Source organism: Furipterus horrens, unplaced genomic scaffold (assembly GCF_987537825.1).
Source record: "Furipterus horrens unplaced genomic scaffold, mFurHor1.1.pri manual_scaffold_7, whole genome shotgun sequence".
NCBI classification, from domain to species: domain Eukaryota; kingdom Metazoa; phylum Chordata; class Mammalia; order Chiroptera; family Furipteridae; genus Furipterus; species Furipterus horrens.
The window spans coordinates 37069833-37089201 of NW_028327177.1; the positions used below are offsets into that span (position 1 = coordinate 37069833).

Here is a 19369-nt window from a genome sequence, read left to right on the forward strand (position 1 = left end):
CTGGTGCAGCTCTTAAGAACCAGGAAGTCTTCCTGCAGAGCATCAGAGGGGCTGCTCCAAGGCAGCAGAAAGTACCAAGCATCGCACTCAGAGAAGGTGTTGAGAGGGTAACAGTGACTCGTCTCACCACTGACGAAGCTTTGAATGGTGCCAGGAGTTAAGATCTGCCAACAAAACTTATGACTGTGAACAGCAGATAAATGTATTTTGGGCTGAGTTTAATTCCCTGGGATCCTCTTCTAGGAAAACTTGAGTCCTTATTTTCTCAGGACTAATGGCTTCATTTTCTTTTCCTTGTGCTATTGTCTTGTAAAGAAACAAGATCTGTTTTACTTAGGCCCTAGCTGGTCACAGAAGGAACTCCCTAGTTACTCATGAGAATGTACTGCAGACGTTAGACATCAAATCTATTGACCAAAGAGCAAAACAGTATTAACTGCACATAAGGCCAGGGAGAAAAAAATCCTCTATTTGCCACTCATGCTAAGCTTTTCTTCCTAAGTTTTTTCTTTTAAAAAAATATTTTGGATTCCCTTTCCCACTTTCTTTTCTTTTTTTCCCCTTTTGTTCTCACAATTGTAGTAAAAATATAGTAGTAAATTGTAGTAAAGTCTCCTGTTTTGTAGATCTGTGTGCACAAACAAATCAAATTTCATTAAATTTTTTCAAAAGCTAGCTATCTAGAAGTACCTCCTAGAACACAGGACTAGAAAACATTGGCCCAGATGATAGTCACATAATTAGCTGATCACACTTTTTAAAAGTCCACCAAGATCTCAGGTTTTTAGCCAAAATGACCAGTTGTTTTGGTTTTTCTTGGGTAGGCATGCTTTATTTTGCAGGAAAAATGCTGATTGCTTGGTCAAAGGTTTTCTTTCTGCTTCATGATAAAGGCTGCTGCTATCTATTTTTAAGTTTTGTGATTAAAGATGCAACAAAAAGTTGCAATTTTGAAAATAAAAAAGTTAGTTAATTGTTAAACGACATTATTTTTGAGAAAAAGGATTATGTAAAAACACAAGGAACCAATCTCTCCCTGCCTGGCTCCATCCAACATACAGATAAATAGGCACCAATCTTAAACTCAGTGGGTGTATGAAGTTTCTCAGAGATGCTGTAGCAAATTCCCATAAACTGGGTGGCTTAAAACAATGGAAATTTATTCTCACAGTTCTGGAGGATAGACATCTGAAATCAAGGTGTCAACAGGGTTGGTTTCTTCTCAGAGCTCTGAGGGAAAATCTGTTCCACATCTCTTTCCTAGCTTACGGTAATGGCCAGCAACCCTTGGTGCTCCTTGGCTTGTAGATGTACCACTCCAATCCTGCCTCCATCATTATATGATGTCTTCTCTGTTTTTCCTTGTATCCAGAGTTCCCTCTTAAAAGGACACAGCCACATTGGATTGGGCCCACCCAATGACCTCGTAAGTCTTCAAAGACTCCATTTTGAACTAAGATCACATCCACAGGTACTAGGGTAGGGCTTTAGCATGTGTTTCTAAGAAACACAATTCAACTTACACTAGTGGGTTGTAGGAGCATTCTGCATATGTCCTTATGCAACAGCTAAATTTCAATGTTAGAAAAATGAACCTTTTGGCAAAGAGAACTGTAAGTTTGTATCTGGCATGCATATTATGTGTTTATAAACTATTTCTGTCTACTTAAAAATTATTCTGTGTTCTTTTGGTTCTAATCCTAGTTCTCACTTTCTGTAAATTCCACCTTTATTATTTATTTTTTTATAAAAGTAAAATTCACTGATTGTTTCTTTTTTTAACCTTTTAACCATTAACTTTGAAAAATTTTAACAATAAGGAAAGTGGAGAAAAATTATGTAATGAAAGTACACTTACTAATCACCCAATTAACTTCAGCATGTCTAATCCTGTTACTTGAACACCTCTCACACACTTTCCACATCTCTCTAAATTTTTTGGAGCAAATCATAGACATCACAGTATTTCATCCGTAATATTTCAAAATGTGTCTCTAAATATTAAATATAGCCACAATGCTCTTATCTCCTTATAAATATAACAGTTCATTAATGTTATTGAAATAATATTTAAATGTTTGATTTTCTTATATATTTCGTTAGGGTTTATTTGTTTAAATCAGCATAAAATATACTAAATATATTGTAATTAGTTGGTATTTTATTAATTTTTTAATTTATAAATTTGATTTACTCTTTTAGTTTTAACTTTTAAAAGTGTCAGATAATTTGTGCAGTAGTGCTGTGCCAGTCAATGTGCTGGTCCCTATGAGATAAAAAGATTGCCTCAGAATGACTATTACACAGCTTCTTTCTGTTGAAATGACATGTGTACTTAGTGTTGGAACTGCCTTACATTTTGAGACAAGCTTCTTATCTCATCATGGGCTGATAACAAACTGCTCCCAAACGTTTTGCTTTGGGGACCATACTTAAAGAAGTACTATTTTAGAGTATACCACTCTTTAGGTGCTGTTCATTGCACCCCCAGAATGTTATTTAACATGTCCATTTGTCTCATAGTTCTTGTAGGTCATCTAATGGCTTGATCAGATTCAGAATTAATTTGTGGCAAGACGATTTCCTGGGTGTTGGTGTATACTTCCACCAGCAAGCATGAAATTCTGATTATATAACTTTTTGTGGTGCTAACTGCCAGTTAGTAATTATTTCTTAGATTTATTATTTCATAAGTGATGGCAAACTAGAGTAGTCTAATTCCACTATTCCTTCTTTATTTATTAGCTGAGATGTTTCTGTAGTGAGAACCTTCTTTTTATACACTTCTAGGATACTTTGGGGTATAATCCATACAGAAAAGACAGGAAAATCCTTGTTTACTTTCTTTTATTACCAGTTTTCAAGATACTGAAATGGTTTATTCAACATTCTCTGAAGGTGACCTATGAAGGCAATGATGGATATGTGTGTGTGTGCACTTGTTTCATGAATTATAGATTTAAACATATTAAGTGTTTTAATACACTGCACTTCTAGTTATGGATCCTACAGTTATCCCATCTTTGGTCAGTGGGAGCCTCTTAAACTTGATTCCTGAGTCCTTTGGATATACCCTTAGGTAATCTTTAATAGATTTCTTGATTTCTGGTGCAACATAGTGCTCCAGGTTCATCAGTGTATCTCTTGTGCCTGACACTTGAAATCAGTCAGGTCTCTAAGTAGCCTTGGTCCTGTTATGGCCTCTGTCTTTTGACTGCATTTTTATAGGATTCTTTTGGGATTCAGTTGCTCATTAGACAGTGTTTTCAACCTCATTCTATATTTTATAAAGAACTTTTTTTCCCCTGGAATAAAGACTATTATAGATGCAACAGAGCCCTGATAGTCTGTGAATTGCTTAGATAAAACCCAAATGGTTGGTCATAATAACCACAATAAAATTTAATTTTAAAATTTAATAAAGGGAACTTAATGATGAAGTTGCTATGGTCCCTAAGAGTATATTTTGGATCCTCATCTCCCCATATATACTACTCAAGGTATAACTGAATCCCTGAGATTCAAATTTTTAGCTATGACAGTAGGTCCAACTGTAAATTTCCCTACCCAGATTCAGCCAACAGTCTTTCAACAAACTAGGGCAGGCCAATTTTTTTTTTTTTTTAAATCACAATATGGAGGCAGGCTTAAGGGAGTCTTGGTTTCAAATAATGTTATTTCCAGAGTCATATATTTATTTATTCTTTCAACACATTTATTGCATGCTCTTTAAGAGTATAGGTATCTGGAGATTCAGAGATGAAGCTAAGGAGCCTATCATCCAATTATTGATACCATACAGAGAGATTAAGTTTCAGCAGTATCTAAGATTTACAGAACACAATTTAAACAGCATAAGGGAAAATTATTTATTCTTTTGACGATGTAGTAAAAAGGCAATTCAAATGTACAATATATTACAATTTTCTTACTTTTCATTGTCACTGATAGATTATGGTAGAAGTAAAAAAATCAGATTAATATAAAAGAGTGTGTATTTTAATAGAAACAGGATAACTTTAGGTTGAAGAAGGAAATATTAGGCCTTTATCTGCTCAAACCATGAGACCTTTCAATGCAAAGTGCCAGACATCTGGTTACTACAGCCGCAGGGCCACAGCAATAAGCAGGCAAGAAAAAGGACTATATCATTCTTACAATCCTGACCTCAGACTTGATGCGAAGCCAGTGTGTTTTAGTACTTGGCAATGTTATTTTATTGGCACATGTCAAATAATTCTAATTTATGTTCTTGTAATCCTACATATTGAGATTCAGCTTTGCAACAAACAATGGAATTCAATACAATGATAATGTTACTAGGAGAGCCAAGTTAAATGAGAACTCAACTTTTAGGTTGAGCTACAGGAGTAACAGGGAGGATCATAAAGTGATTAAGGGTTTGTTTATTTTACTAATTCTCTAGCCTGTGAGTGTACTTTTATCTTTACTGGATTTAGCTTTTTTTTTTACTTTAAATAACCAAGGACACAACTTAATTTAATATATATTAAAAATATAAAATGTCATACACAAAAAGTTGAAGTTTATGTGAGATAAAAAAATCATAGAAAGAATTCTCAGTGAGAATCAACTCTTTATGAAAATGAGTTATACATTGTTTTTGATAGGTAGATATCTTATTTTAGATGGAATCTCAGAAAAATATTCTCAATTTAACTCTGTCATCTATGCCAGTATTGGCTATCATTGCTTTTGGCCATTACTTATCTATTTTTACACATTAGGCAATTTTTCACTTAAACCAATAACTTCTTATTTATTGGCAATAAAATGGAATCAAATGTGCACAGAGTGAACAATAACAGATTAATCTTATAAAAGCAATGCAAAAATTCTAAGATAAAAGTAACAAATAAAATTCAGTAGCACCTAAAAAAAGAGTTGTGCTTACTTCAAGATTGCAAGTATGGCTCAATATTAAAAAATCAGGACCTCCGGCCAAGATGGAGGTGTAGACAGACACACTGCATCTCCCTCCACAACTAAGAAGGAATACAACTACCTCAAAACTAGAAAAAAAAAAGAAGTTCCAGAAAATCAAATTGCATGAAAGTCCAGCAAACAAGATATAAAGAAGAAATACTCAGCCAGACAAGTGGAGAGGACGCAGTGTGCTGGTGGCAGCAGCAGTGGTGGCAATGGCAGGCCAGCAGAAAGTGCAGTCACACATTTAAAAAAGTCAGGAGGGACACTTGGGGAACATTCCAGCTCCTCACTGAACCTCACAGCTCACAGTCCCAGCACTGGGGAAAATCAAGCCTCATTACTTCTGACTGTACAGACCAGTGGGGGTTAGGGTGGAGGCAGAAACTGCTAGTCTCAGTGGAGTCTGCTTGTTTAAATGCCCCCCACGGTCCTAGAACATCTGCAGACACACCCACTCTGGGAACGACAGCCAGGGCAGCAGCTAGAGGGGTGCCAGTCCAGTGCAGAAGTGGGAGAGGTGCCTGGAAAACGGGGGGAGTGCTGGGCAAGCAGCATTGTTCCCTCACAGACCCCTCCCCCACATACAGCACTACAACGTGGTGAAACAGGTTGCCCTGTACTGACAAATCCCTGGGGCTCCGCCCACTACAACATAAGAGGAGTGACAGCTCTACCTAAGATACAGAGGCAAACAAATAACAGGAGCCTGTCAGAATGAGGAGATAGAGAAGTACGGTCCAAAAGGGGAAATGGATCAAGGTTCCAGTGGGAGAACTAAGCGATGAGGAGATAGCCAGCCTCACAGATGAGGAGATAGACAACCTAACAGATGTAGATTTCAAAACAGCGATAATAAAGATGCTCACAGCTTTGACAGATATGCTTCAGTACGACAAATGCATAAGAGAAGAAGTAAAGGCGACGCTAAGTGAAATGAAGGAAAAACCATACAAAACCATTGGTAAAGGGAAGAAAACCAGGGTTCAGATCAATGATTTGGAACATAAGAAAGAAGAAAACAGTCAACCAGTGAAGAATGAGGAAGCAAGAATTAAAAAACATGAGGAAAACTTCCCAAATTTTGCGAAGGAGTTGGACATACCGGCCGGGAAGCATGGAGTGTCCCAGGTGAGGTGGACCCAGAGGGGACCACACCAGAACGCATCATGACGAAGATGCCAAAGGTGAAAGATAAAGACAGAGTCCTGGTGGACTCAAGAGAGAAGTGGAGAGTTGCCTACAGTTGGCTGCCTATAGGACTAGCAGCTGATTTCTCAGAGAACACTTTGCAGGCAGGAAGGGATTGGCAAGCAGTATTCAATGTGATGAAAAGCAACCTACAAGCAAGATTATTCTATTCAGCAAAGCTACCATTTGGAATGGAAGGGCAGATGAAGTGCTTCCCAGACAAGGTGAAGCTAAAGGAGTTCATCATCACCAAACCATTATTATATGAAATATCAAAGTGACTTAGTTAAGAGAAAGGAGATCATAACTATGAACATTAAAATGACAACAAACTCAAAACTATTGACAACTGAATATAAAAAATAAAAACAAAATCCAACTAAGCAAACCAGAATAGGAACAGAATCATAGGTATGGGGATCATTTGGAGGGTTATCAGCTGGGAGTGGGGAGGGGGAGAAATGGGGAAATGGTGCAGGGACTAAGAAGCATAATTGGTTGGTACAAAATAGACAGGGGGAAGTTAAGAATAATATAGGAAAGGGTGAAGCCAAAGAACTCCTATGCATGACCCATGGACATGAACTAAGCAGGGTGGGATTACTGGAGGGAAGGGGGATATGGGGCAGAGGGTAGCAAAGGGGAAAAAATTGGAACTACGGTAACAACATAATCAAAAAAATATACTTAAAAATAAAAGAAATCAATTGTTTGGATCACCATATTAATAGTTATACAGCAGAAAACCACATATCAAATCCATAGATACTGAGGAAGCTTTCAAGGATATTCCTTTCTCGCATTGTGCTATATATATGTCAGCTCCTGAGCTAGCATTTTCTGTAATTTGAAAACATTGGACCCATTCCTGCTAATGACAAGGAGAAAACAAGGAAACCCACCTTACATTGGAGAAATTAAACAAGGCAGTCAGAACGAAGGTGGTATTTAAAATAGTAACTCATACTTACCTGGCAGGGGAGATATCATGAGCACAAAGGTGGTTTTCCCAGGGCAAGACTTACCATTGCACTCCAGGTGTGCTGACCCCTGTGATTTCCCCAAATGTGGAAAACTTGACTGTATAATTTGTGGTGGGGGGACCGCGTTCATGCTCTCCCCTAAAAAATATTAAAAAGTAAAGAAATAAAATAGTAACTCAAAAGATATACCTTTGTGGATATTATTTTAAGTATCATCTTATTTTCCATTATAACTTTAATTGACTGTGTGCTGTGGGTATATGTCTGTATGAGTGGACAATAGATAAATTAGGAAGGGTGCTCATCAGCCCATTAATAATGGTGACTTCTGATATATGTGAGGGGATATTTTTTAAAATTTTGACTTTTGTCTTTACATTACTGGCTAATTAAATTTTATTTTAGAGAAAATGTATAATTTTTAATTTAAAAAAACTTGCTTAGAAAAATAATTATTCTTTAAAGATCATTCAGAGTGGAATCATGTAACATAGATGTGGATCTGGATATAAAATGCAATTACTTTTGACCACAAAATATGATATGATATAATATGACATAGAAATAGACAGATATCTAATATTCTATAACTTACTGTTCAAAGTCTCTTGAGTCATTTCCAAAATCAAAGGCAGTAAAAATCATCCAATTTTTACCTTTAATAGACAATGGTTGTCTTTAGTACTAGATGAAATACAGAATAAGGAATAAATTTCCATTCTTGAATGCAGCACACCATTCCTCTTAGAAGTGGAAATGATACACTTAAACATGGTTCTTAAGGAAGTTATGCATAGAAGAGGACATGGATCCCAATTAATAACCACTCAAATCTTTCCTCTTCGTCTAGCTTAAGAGAAGTGTTTTAATAGCATGTTTTCTTTTTAATATTTTAAAAACCTTTCAAATGGCAGGAAAAATGGGCTCTTTCAAGCACCTGGTATAGCTTTTCCACAAGTAAATAATTCTACATATTAAATACATATTTATAGACTTTCCACTGCGTGAGGCACTGTTTTATTCTTCAGGGATTCATGTCTATTAAAGAGTGGGGCTCTATACTAGAAGTGCTAGACAGGAAGATAGATAGATGCCATGAGATATTTGGGGACACAAAGGAAGGAGAGATCTTATACATGGCTTTGGGGACAGAAACAAGAAAAATTCAATGAAAACATAATGCTTGAATTTATTTTTAAATCTGAGTATGATTTTCAAACAAGCAGCAGAGTATGCACAAGTCATGGAAATAAAGAGCTAATAGTTGAGTATGATAGAATATTATAATATAGAGGAGAGAAAGAGATGGCTCAAGATAGGCAAGGGCACAAAGCCACATTAGAAAAGGCATTGTTACCAAGCAAAGAGCCCCTCAGCAGTGAGCCCATTCTCTGGCTAGAATGAGCTCCTCTTCATATCTTGACTGATAAACTGTTGTATAACCTTTAAGACTCAAGTGAATACAACTCTTCTTTGAAGTCACCACTAATTTAGCACTTACAACAAAGCATTGATCACATAAACACATGTCAGGTGACTAAAACACAGGTGAACAAGGTGAGTTGGATTATTATAGAGATATCAAAAATAAAACCTCATCTGTTAGAATAGTCCATGTCTTTGCTATAAAAGGATATACCTGGGTAACAGGATGTGCTATGTTCAAGCAATTGAATTTCACTAGCACTTTCATTAACTAGGTTATGATTGAATAAGTTTTAGAAAGACATTTGTTCCCCACCTGCTTTCACCATTCAAAGATGTATTTTTCTTGGCAGAGGCACACGCAGAGATTTGGCTCCATATGAAGTTTGCATTTCCATGAATTCTGAAAAAATATAGTCAAGGTTTAACACGTGCTTAAATTTAGTTCAGTTTGCACTTTTTATAGGCCCCAAGCACAGGTGTATTCAGCTTGCATTGGTCATTGTGTTATGACATTATGTTATTTTAAGCAATGATGCTGCTTTTGCTGAGAAATAGGTTAAATATGTATAGAATTGGTTTTCTATAAGGTTTTATTTTTGGCTGAGATTACTTAAGTGTTACAATAACCAAGTCAATTGTATTCTAATAAAATAATAATTCATTAGAATTATTTATGGGATCATCTATTCTGTCCCTTGGAACATTTTAAGTTGTAACCTTTCTATTATACAAACAAATGAACAAAGAAACAAATAGAAATCTGGTAGAACCAGCTACAACCTGTAGACTCTAAAAGTTAAAGTTATTACTTTACCAGAAGAATTTGACTCTTTAATCATTTGGTGGATATTATTCATCTACCCTACTGTGCTGGGATTATGGCAGGCACTTAATAATGTAATAAATGTCTATGGAACTGAGCATTAGGCATTATGGAGAGTATGAAGAAATGAAACACACATTTAGAGATATTACACATGGAAAGCAGAATTTCTAGAAATAGAGGTTTCAGAGACTCTCTTTTCTAAACTCTTAATTTGACAGTTGAAGAAGTGCAGTTCCAGGGTGAGAAGCAACTCATCTAGAACTGACCATTGGACTCCAGAGGAAGAGGCACAAATGGTAAGTGGAGTTTTATCAAGGTTGAATGCCAAATCAACTGACTTATATTTAAAAAATACTTAGAGATTACTTAGTCAAAAGACAATATGAAGGAGACACGAACTTGTAGCCCAGACACCAGCTATGCTATAACTAGCTGTCTCTGTTCCCCTACCTATTCCCCTTCCCCACCCCAAACATGCATATCCATGACCTCCTGGCCCAGTTCCTGGGTGAAACACAACCCATTAACTAGTGTCCACAGAAACCCATGCACAGCTGGTAGAATATCAGTTCAAGAGCTTTATTAAAGATGAAAATGTTTGTACATTAGGAGCCAAGTCTCAGAATGATGGTGATGACCATCCCTCTGGCTTTGTTCCTATCTTTTTCTTTCTTTCAACTTTCCTCCTGTTTTTTCTCAGGAAAAAAACTAACAATAGCAATCTTTATCTCTGAGAAGTGGAATTTCAGTGATTTTATATATTTTAAAATTTACTATAGACTGAATTTTATACTGTTTGTATTATTTTATAATTAAAAAATCCAAACAGTAAGCCAACATTTTGAAAGAGATATGCAATTATTAATTTGATGCAATTGATTTAATGGATCCCACCCAAGTGATGTTCAGTGGACTATAACCAAATGATGTTCAGTTTTTAAAAGTTATTTGATGCATCCAATTGATCTTTCTTTGATAAAAAAGTTAAGACCAAGGAATAGAATGCTTTATTATAGGTAACAATTCCTCAAATTTACCAACTCATACATATGTTCTATTTTATAACCACTTGTTTTTATTGTTATTATCTCTTCCTTGTACATATTTTGACAAGAGCAAATACTAAAATAAGATAATTAGTAACTATTAAGTATCATAATTTGGCACAGTTTTTAAATTTTATTTTTCAGATATTATTCATATGTAACTCATTTTAACCAAACATTGTCTGATATTAAGCTGGGTTATGTTTTCATTTTGCCTATTGATTAACTGAGAGAAAGAACAACTGAGTGACTTACTTCATTTGAAGGTGTGAATAAACACAGCTTTTTTTGCCTGTTGATGAGTAAACTTCTTAAGCAGCAGGAAGTCTGCCTAAGCAGCCTCTTATGTCCGTGTGGGTGACCCCAGCTAAAAACTCTGCCCTCTATTGAAGCATGGTACCTCATGGCGACAAAATGGTATGTCATCTCTGCTGTCTGTCCTGTGACCTGGTGTTAATTCAGCAAAACAAATTTGTGTTTAAAAAACGTTTTGTTGGGACACATTAGCAGGTCATAAAATCAGTTTAGTACAGTGGTTTTCAACCTTTTTCATCTCAAGGCACATGGAAACTAATTACTAAAATTTTGTGGCACACCAAATGACATATTTTTTGCTGATCTGACAAAAAATAATTATGATTCATTTACAGTGGATGGCTATTGTTATGTTGACTATTGTCATTTTTTAATTTGACAATCTAAGGAAAAATAGGTCAGTGCTCCTGACTATACAGTCAGATACTGGATGTTTCAATAATTCTCATGGTACACCAGTGTTCCATGGCACACTGGTTGAATAGTGCTAGTTTAGTAGAGTGCAATCAGGAATTTTTTTTAAAAAAGGGAAATACAATGATAGCAGCTTTCTTAAATGTGTCCACTGAACTTGAAGAGACAAATATGAAAATCTTTTATATCTGTATTAGCTGAGGTGGCCATGACAAACTACCACACAGTGTGTGGCTTATACAATGAAAATGTATTTTCTCACAGTTCTGGAGGCTAGAGTTCAAGATAAAGGTCCTGGTAGGGTTTGTTGCTCCTGAGACCTCTCTCTTTGGCTAGCTGACAACTGCCTCCTCGCTGAGTCCTGACATGGCCTTTCTCTGTGTGCCTTCCTCCTTTGTGGCTCTCCTTTTCATAAGGGCACCAGTTCTATTGGATTAGGGCTGCTTACCTTTTTAAAGACATCATGTACAAATACCATCAGATAAGGAGTTAGGACTTCAATATATAAATTTGGGGGGAACACAAGTCGGTAATGCCAGCTTACCTTTTCTTTGTCCAACCCCCCACTAGAGCTTTTCTGTGACTGCCATCACCACAGGTATCTTCCACCAAAGTGCAGAAAAGTATTTGACTCAGGGTTCATACAGGAAGAAATTAAACAAAAAATGCAGGTGGAATTAAAACCAGTGAACCTGAATTAACTGCATGAAAACATAACAATGCAGATTTAATCAAATTTAAGAGAATAATGCAGCAGGTTTCTTTTGATTATTTTGAACTCACTGTTCTTTCACTCAATGAAATATCTGAAAATATGTTCACTGAATTTAAATTTAAAAATTGCATTTCAAAAATTTAGCCAGTTCCAGATTAGCTAGATTATAAAGGTTACTTTTGCATTCTCGAACAGAATTTAAACATACTTGTTACTGATTACCTTACTCATAATCACAAAGTTTTGTTTTGTTTCTTTTAAAAGAAAACTCTCAGATCTTTCAGTGGTATGGTACTGTGGTTTACAGCCTTGATGGTAAACCAATACATCCATAAGATACAAAGAGCATTCTTAGATATAGAAATTGAAAGATAATAAAATATAATCAAACAATGGCAAAAATGGCAAGAGAAAATGGCTAACATGTTTAAAGAACAATATGTACAAATAAATTCAGGTGAACTTAAAAACTGGATAAAAATAAAAATAAAGTCATGAAATGTATTAAAAAGATGAATAAACATATTAATTATTTCTGGAGTACAGAAAGACTTCTAAACATAAAAACAAAATAATTGTCAAAAAGATTAATAAATGCCACTTTATAAAAATGAAATATCTCTCTATCTAAAGCCAACATTACATTGTTAAGAATGAGAAAATAAATTGGAACATTTACCTCTCTTTCTTTCTAATGTCTATTAAAATGACGTAAGTTGTTCAAGAAAAACACCAGTAAACTCACAATGACAAAGAGAAGAGGAGTGAAGACAACAGCATCATAATATGAAAGATTTGAGCAAATGGATTTTTAATAACCTATTTGTAAACCGAGAAAGAAAAATTCTAAATTAGTAGTAGAGGAAGCTGGGAATCAACTTGATCTGTACTGCAGATGCCCAAAAGCTTAGGAATTAGTGGTAACAGGGAAGAGGCAGTGAGCTTGGAGCTCAAAAGAAAAGGATGTGGTGAAGGTCTGTTTAAAGAGCAGTGACCATGTCTGGTCACTGCCACAGTGAAAAGAGCTGAGGAGCTCCTCCTTTTCCACCTGGCCATGTCTGGTCACTGCCACAGTGAGAAGAGCTGAGGAGCTCCTCCTTTTCCACCTGGCCATGTCTGGTCACTGCCACAGTGAGAAGAGCTGAGGAGCTCCTCCTTTTCCACCTGGCCATGTCTGGTCACTGCCACAGTGAAAAGAGCTGAGGAGCTCCTCCTTTTCCACCTGGCAGAAAGCCAGAGGCATATTCTATAAAGAGAGCAAAATGGTTGTTTTTTAGATTGGAGGACACCAGGTACAATTGCAGGCAGGATTATTATGCTAGAAAGCGGCAGATTGAGGAAGGTATATATTGTGTACTGGGTACTAAGAAATCTCTCTCTTGCCCCTTGTTTGGACTCATCTAACAGAATTTTGACAGCCAATGTCATACCTTCCAGACAGAAGAGTAGATTTCTCTCTGTACAAATCTAACCAGCCCAAAGGAAACCTAAAATTATTTACATCATGGGCCCCCCAGAAAAACAGCAACAGCAACAGAAACTCTCCTGTAGTGAGACCTATAGGTGACAGACCTGTGCACAGAAAGACTGCTATTATTGCTGTTCTCTCTCTCTCTCTCTTTCTCTCACAGTAACAGACAAGCAAAGATTACTAGACATACAGAGAAAACTCTTATATGAAGTTTAAAAAGGAAAAAGCAACTCAGAAGCAAGAGAAATGCAAGGCAAGAGACTGCAAAACATTTCTCAGAAGGATCCAGACACACAGCATTCAAGAAGCATTAATGAAATTTATTTTTTAATTGTATTTTTAAAAGGGGATCACTTAAAAATAAAATAATTATAACTATAATAGCAAACAATCTTTGAGAATGTAGAGAAGAAAGACAAATAATGAAACAAAAAGGGAAAATATATGAAAATCGAAGGACCATTAGGCTTGATATCTGAAAAGCAGGTATTGAAGAGAGAAATAGAGAAAACAAAGAGAAATAAAGAGGGAAAAGTAAACACAAATATTTCAAGAAACTTTTCCATAATGGAGGGGCCAGGGTTTCCATATTGATTGCTCATTACAAATGGATAAGTATGGAAACACACCAAGGCACAATATCATGACATTTCAGAAACAGTGGAGACTAAGAGAAAATCCTAAAAGCTTCCAGGAGGAAAAAAAAATCATATTAAATTCAAAGGATAAAAAGTTGGAATGAAAGCAAGCTCTGAGCAGTAAACTTTGTAGCTAGAGAAAAATGGGACAATGTTTTCAAACATCTAATACAAATTCTAACTAGCATCTGTCAACTGCAGGATTATTGTCTGAGAAGTTTCTTCCATTACATTAGGGAGCTCACCATGTCAGTAGCTTTAGTTTTCCTCTTGGACAGTTCAAGATTCCACAGATAAAAATTTTCAAATTTCCTGCCTGGGGATATGACCTTAGAGCCAGAGTTCTGTGACCTGAGTCTGGAAATAAGTGGGTGGGTACTGTAATTATTTATACAGCCAGGCTAGGGATAAGCTATGAGGAAAGGATGAGGATAAACTCAGATGTACACCAATATAAGGCCCTTTCCCATCAAAGCAAGGAATTAAAGAAAGAAAAGATAAAGCACAGAATTCAGAAAACCAGGGTTCAAAACATATAGTAAGGTAAAATAAAGACCTATGAGGATGGTATCTGCCCAACAGGCACAGGGAATAGCATGTACACATTGCAGCTGCTCAGAGGCTCTGGAATGAACATCTCTTTGTAGATTACACCGATAGAACACCTACCATTTAAAAAACATATTATGAAGAAATTTACACAGAGAGTTTGGGGAATAATTAGAGATAAATATTAGAAAACAGAAAAGGAAGAAATTATGAACTCCACGGGTAACAAAGAGTTGTAATGAAGAGAGTAAGTAATCATAGATTTTGTACATGATTGAGCCATGAACACCATTGCACAGTCATGATAATATTGACACTGAACAATGACCTGGGAAAGACTGTATTGGTGTTGGGCAGATGGGTAGTATGTTTATAGGTAGTGGTGCTAGGAGGGCAGTGAAAGATGGCAAAGTCTTCATCTTTCATAACAGGGAGCCAAAATGTAATGGCTATATTTTTAAAATATCAAGAAATAGAAGCACAAACATGCTATTTAGAGGTATGAATATAAATGTCAAAGAAAGAATTAAAGAAAATGTTAAAAGCTCTTAGAAAGGAGACATTTGTGGTAGGAGACTGAGGTATAAACAGACAGATAGAAGATGAATGGGTAGACAGATGTAATAGATAGATAGAATGATTAATCTTTCTAGAACTACTTAACCCAAAATTATTTGCATGTATATCTTTGAAAAAATTCAAACAAAATTTAAGGCATCTAGACATTGAAAAGGAATAATCAGAAGTAGAAAATCATTCATAACAAATATCATCAAAGGCTAATACCCTTATTCTATAAACTACATTTAAATTTACTTTAAAAAACTGGTAACACTCCAGTAGGCAGAAAATATGACCATATGAGAGATAATTTGCAGAGTAAGAGATGCCAAGGAGTACAATATATTTTAGTAATAACGAACTGAAACATTAATGAGATTTTTTTTTTACCGATCAAAGTGGAAAATATTAACAAAGCAGTATTACTCCAGACTGGCACAGATGCCCTTCTGTGGGCTTTTTAATTGGATCTATGAAATGATTCAATCTTACCCACAAGTCATTTCCCAATATGTATAGGGAACTTGAAGAATTCTTATATTATTTAACTAGTAACTCATTTTTCTAGGAATTTTTCCAAAAGAAAGAAAATCCAGAATTGTAAATTAAGTATTATGTGTTGAGAAATTGGAAAAAACCTAAATGTCAAAATTATGCTTCTGTTATGTGTTTCTTAGTTTGGCTGCTGGTTAAATCAATGTTTTCACTTCATGGACATTTGCTGAACTTAGAATAATGATTTGCTCTCTGTTTTTTGTGTGTATATACATATACACACATGCACACATATATATTTACATATATATATATACAATAAAGTATAACAATAAAAAGAAAATGATTAAACACTTAAAAATATTTTTAAAAAATCAGTGAAATGAAAATGTTCACATTATAAGTAAAAAAGCAGAAGTATTTATGGTATTGCACATTTATTTTTATTTTTAATATTTTTTAATTTTTGGTATTACACATTAAAAAAACTAATGGTATAAAATTAAATATAAAATGTGTTACAGAATCTTGAGTTATAAAAACATATTGCTTTTATTTTTAATGGTACCTATAATAATAATATTAAAAATAATATTCATGTAGCAAGTTTTGAAATTTGTAATGTTTTCTATTTTTCTTATCAAAGGCATCTCTTGTCCAGGTCATTGTACAATTAGATTAATACATTTTTTTCCTTAGTTGTTTATTTTTTGGAATTGTCTTTTATTGTTCTTCTAAACACATGAATTCTTACAGTGAGAATGTAAGAGCTCAGCCATGTCATTAAATTACCAAAGAAAAATCATTAGCACTTATTTATATGAGTGATTTTCAACTTTTTAAAAACTCATGACACAATTTATTAAAATTCTGTGGCACACCAAAAAGTTTATCATATTTTTTTGCTGATATGACAAAAAGTAAGTATAATTTTGACTCATTCACATAGAACAGCTATTGTTGTGTTGCTGTTGTCATTTTTCAGTTTGACAGGTAAGGGAAAAGAAGTCAATGCCCCTGACTAAATAGTCAGGTATTGGATATTTTAAAAATTCTGGTGGGACACCGGTATACCTCTTGTGGCACACTGGTTGAAAATCGCTGATCTATATCAGAAAAAAAGCAGTAGAAAGTGTAGTGAAAAACAAGATGAAAGTCAGAGTAAGAAACTAGAAACTTTAAAGAACCAACCAGCCCTGATGGGTGTGGCTCAGTTGGTTGGGTGTTGTCCCACAAACTGTAAGGTTCCCAGTTGGGTTCCCTGTCAGGGCACTTGCCTGAGATGTGGGTTTGGCCCCTATGGAGGCACATTTGAGTGGCAACCAATTGATGTTTCTCTCCCTCTCTTTCACCATCCCTTACCCTTTCTCTAAAAATAAATGAAGAAAATCTTTAAAAGAAAAACCAAATATGTCCAGAAATAAACCTTAAAATATTTGCAATACCTTTATTAAAATATTTTAAAACCTCTAAAACATATATGTATATTTAACAATGTCAATTCTCCTCAAATCACTATATATGTTTAGTACATTCAAATATCAGCAAGTTTTGTCTGTTTTTTTTTTTTTATAAAACCTACAAACTGGTTCTAAAATGTATCTGAATGAAGGTCCATGGCTATTTTGGGGGGTAAAAAGGCAAGCAAGGGGACAACATACTATAAAATTATTGTCCTTAAAATACTGTTCTTGGTTTAGCAACTGCCTAATAGACACACTGAGCAAAATAGAGAGCTCAGAATCAGGCTTTTTTTATATATGGCTACTTGATAGAGATGGTATTACATGAGTTTTAGAAATGAGAACTGATTCAGTAAAGCATATAGAATAATAGGCTCACAGTAAGGAACAAAGATGAAGTTAGATCCCTATCTCACACCATATCTTTCCCCAAATGAACTGTAGATCTAAATGTGACCCTTGCAATCTCTAAGACTAGCCATGATTTAAAAGCTAAGATATATAATAACTTCCTGTAAAATAGTAAGAAAAAAACAAAATACCCAAAGAATACTGGGCAAAGAACATGAGGAAATGTTCATCCTCACTAGTATTCAGATTAATGTTCTTCAACTAACAAGATACCTTTTAATCCTACTAGAATGGCAAAAGAAATGATTTTAAAGTATTTACCATAGGAAAATATATAGAAAAGCAAAAGCTTCAAGCACTTCTGCTGGGAGGTCAAATTAGAGCAAGATTTCCAGTGACAAATCTAATAGCACTTAATGAAATTAAATATGTATATACCTTATACCACAGCAATTTTATTCCTGGGTAGGCAGTCCCAAGAAACTTTCACACAGCCCTGAAGAGAACAAAGAATGTGATTACAAGAAGTTGGAAGCAAACCAGATTTCCATCCCCAGAGATGTCAATGCTGAACAACCTTGTGATTTGAATAGGACAGAACACTGCAGCAGTCACTAAGTAAAGGTGACTCATAATTTATAGCACAATGTGATATATGAAAAATCTAAAAGAATGCACACACAAATACAATGTTACATATTTATCAAGGATATGTATATACTTAATGACCACATAGAAAGTGGATTAACAGGACAATAATAAATATACTAGAGCCACTGTGCATGTGGGGATTGAGATTAGGAGTGAGAATGGGGATGAAGAGAATTAAAAAATCAATAGAAAACCAGAGGAACCTTATAAATGACAAATGCCAGGGATGAGTATTATAATCAACTCAGTTCTGTGAACTTCAATGTTTATTATACAAATATGTACACATTAAAAATTTTAATATGTATTTTTAACAAGCACAAAAAGCAATTCTTAAACACAAGGGCTATAGTCTACACTTGAAAAACACTGATAAAGTCTGAAATTCTAGGGTCCCACAAACTCGAGTTCTTTGTGATTTCTCCTACAAAGAGATCATCTGTATAATAATGGGAATGTAGTAGAGAAAGGTGCTAAGATTGTGAACAACATTCCATATGTAATTTCAAAATGATCAGTTCAGATTTCATGTTGTATTAAGGACTATAATTTTTATATAAATGGAGGTTGTTCATAGTAATAATAATAATAATAATAATAATGACAACTATAGCTTATTCAGTCCCTAACACATCAAACAATTATTCAATATGTATATGGTAGTCCCTTACATAGGTTTACATTGCTTTTTAAACATTTCTGAATGACCTTAAATATCTCATAATGAAATTGTGTTTAGTTTTAAAACATTATGTCGTCGTCGGCAGCCGTCTGTCTCGAGAAACGATGGTGTAGCTTCTTAAGAGTCTATCTGCACCGCCGAGAATGGCTGTGCAGTCGAACTCGGGAGTGACACGGTATCTGTCTCCTCCCGTGTTAAATCGACATCTTGCGATGACGCTGGAGTGTCCTCTCCAGTGAAGCTGAAGCTACAGAGCCTGGGCGGGGTGATATGGAGGGTCTGCTGTTGCCCATGCAGCAGATCCCCCCTCTCTTCGCAGCTGAAGGATCCAAGGGAAAGACGGAGTCAATACAGCTTGGCTTCAGGTGCGCCGCAGGAGTTGCCGGTGTTGACTGCAACGTCAAACCGCCTTAGGGACTCCGGCTCCGGATTTTCTGTCGGGGTTTACTCCCTTAGCTTTCCCCTGAAGAGGTATGCCGCAAGGCAGCGGAGGTTTTTTGGAGTCAGAGTTTTCCTTCTCTGATGTGCCCTGACTGGAAGATCGAACCAGCGACACTTAGCTCGCAGGCCGACGCTCAATCCACTGAGCCAACTATTAGATAGTTATATGTATATAATAAATATATATAATAATTATATCACC

At 35.4% G+C, this 19369-nt stretch overlaps 1 non-coding gene across 1 annotated transcript; it reads left to right on the plus strand.

Moving 5' to 3' along the window:
• The first annotated feature begins 7101 nt into the window (after positions 1-7101).
• Positions 7102-7262, plus strand: LOC150004289 (U1 spliceosomal RNA). The gene has a single exon (XR_016512572.1). It is a non-coding gene; the product is annotated as a U1 spliceosomal RNA (small nuclear RNA).
• Positions 7263-19369: the final 12107 nt, after the last annotated feature.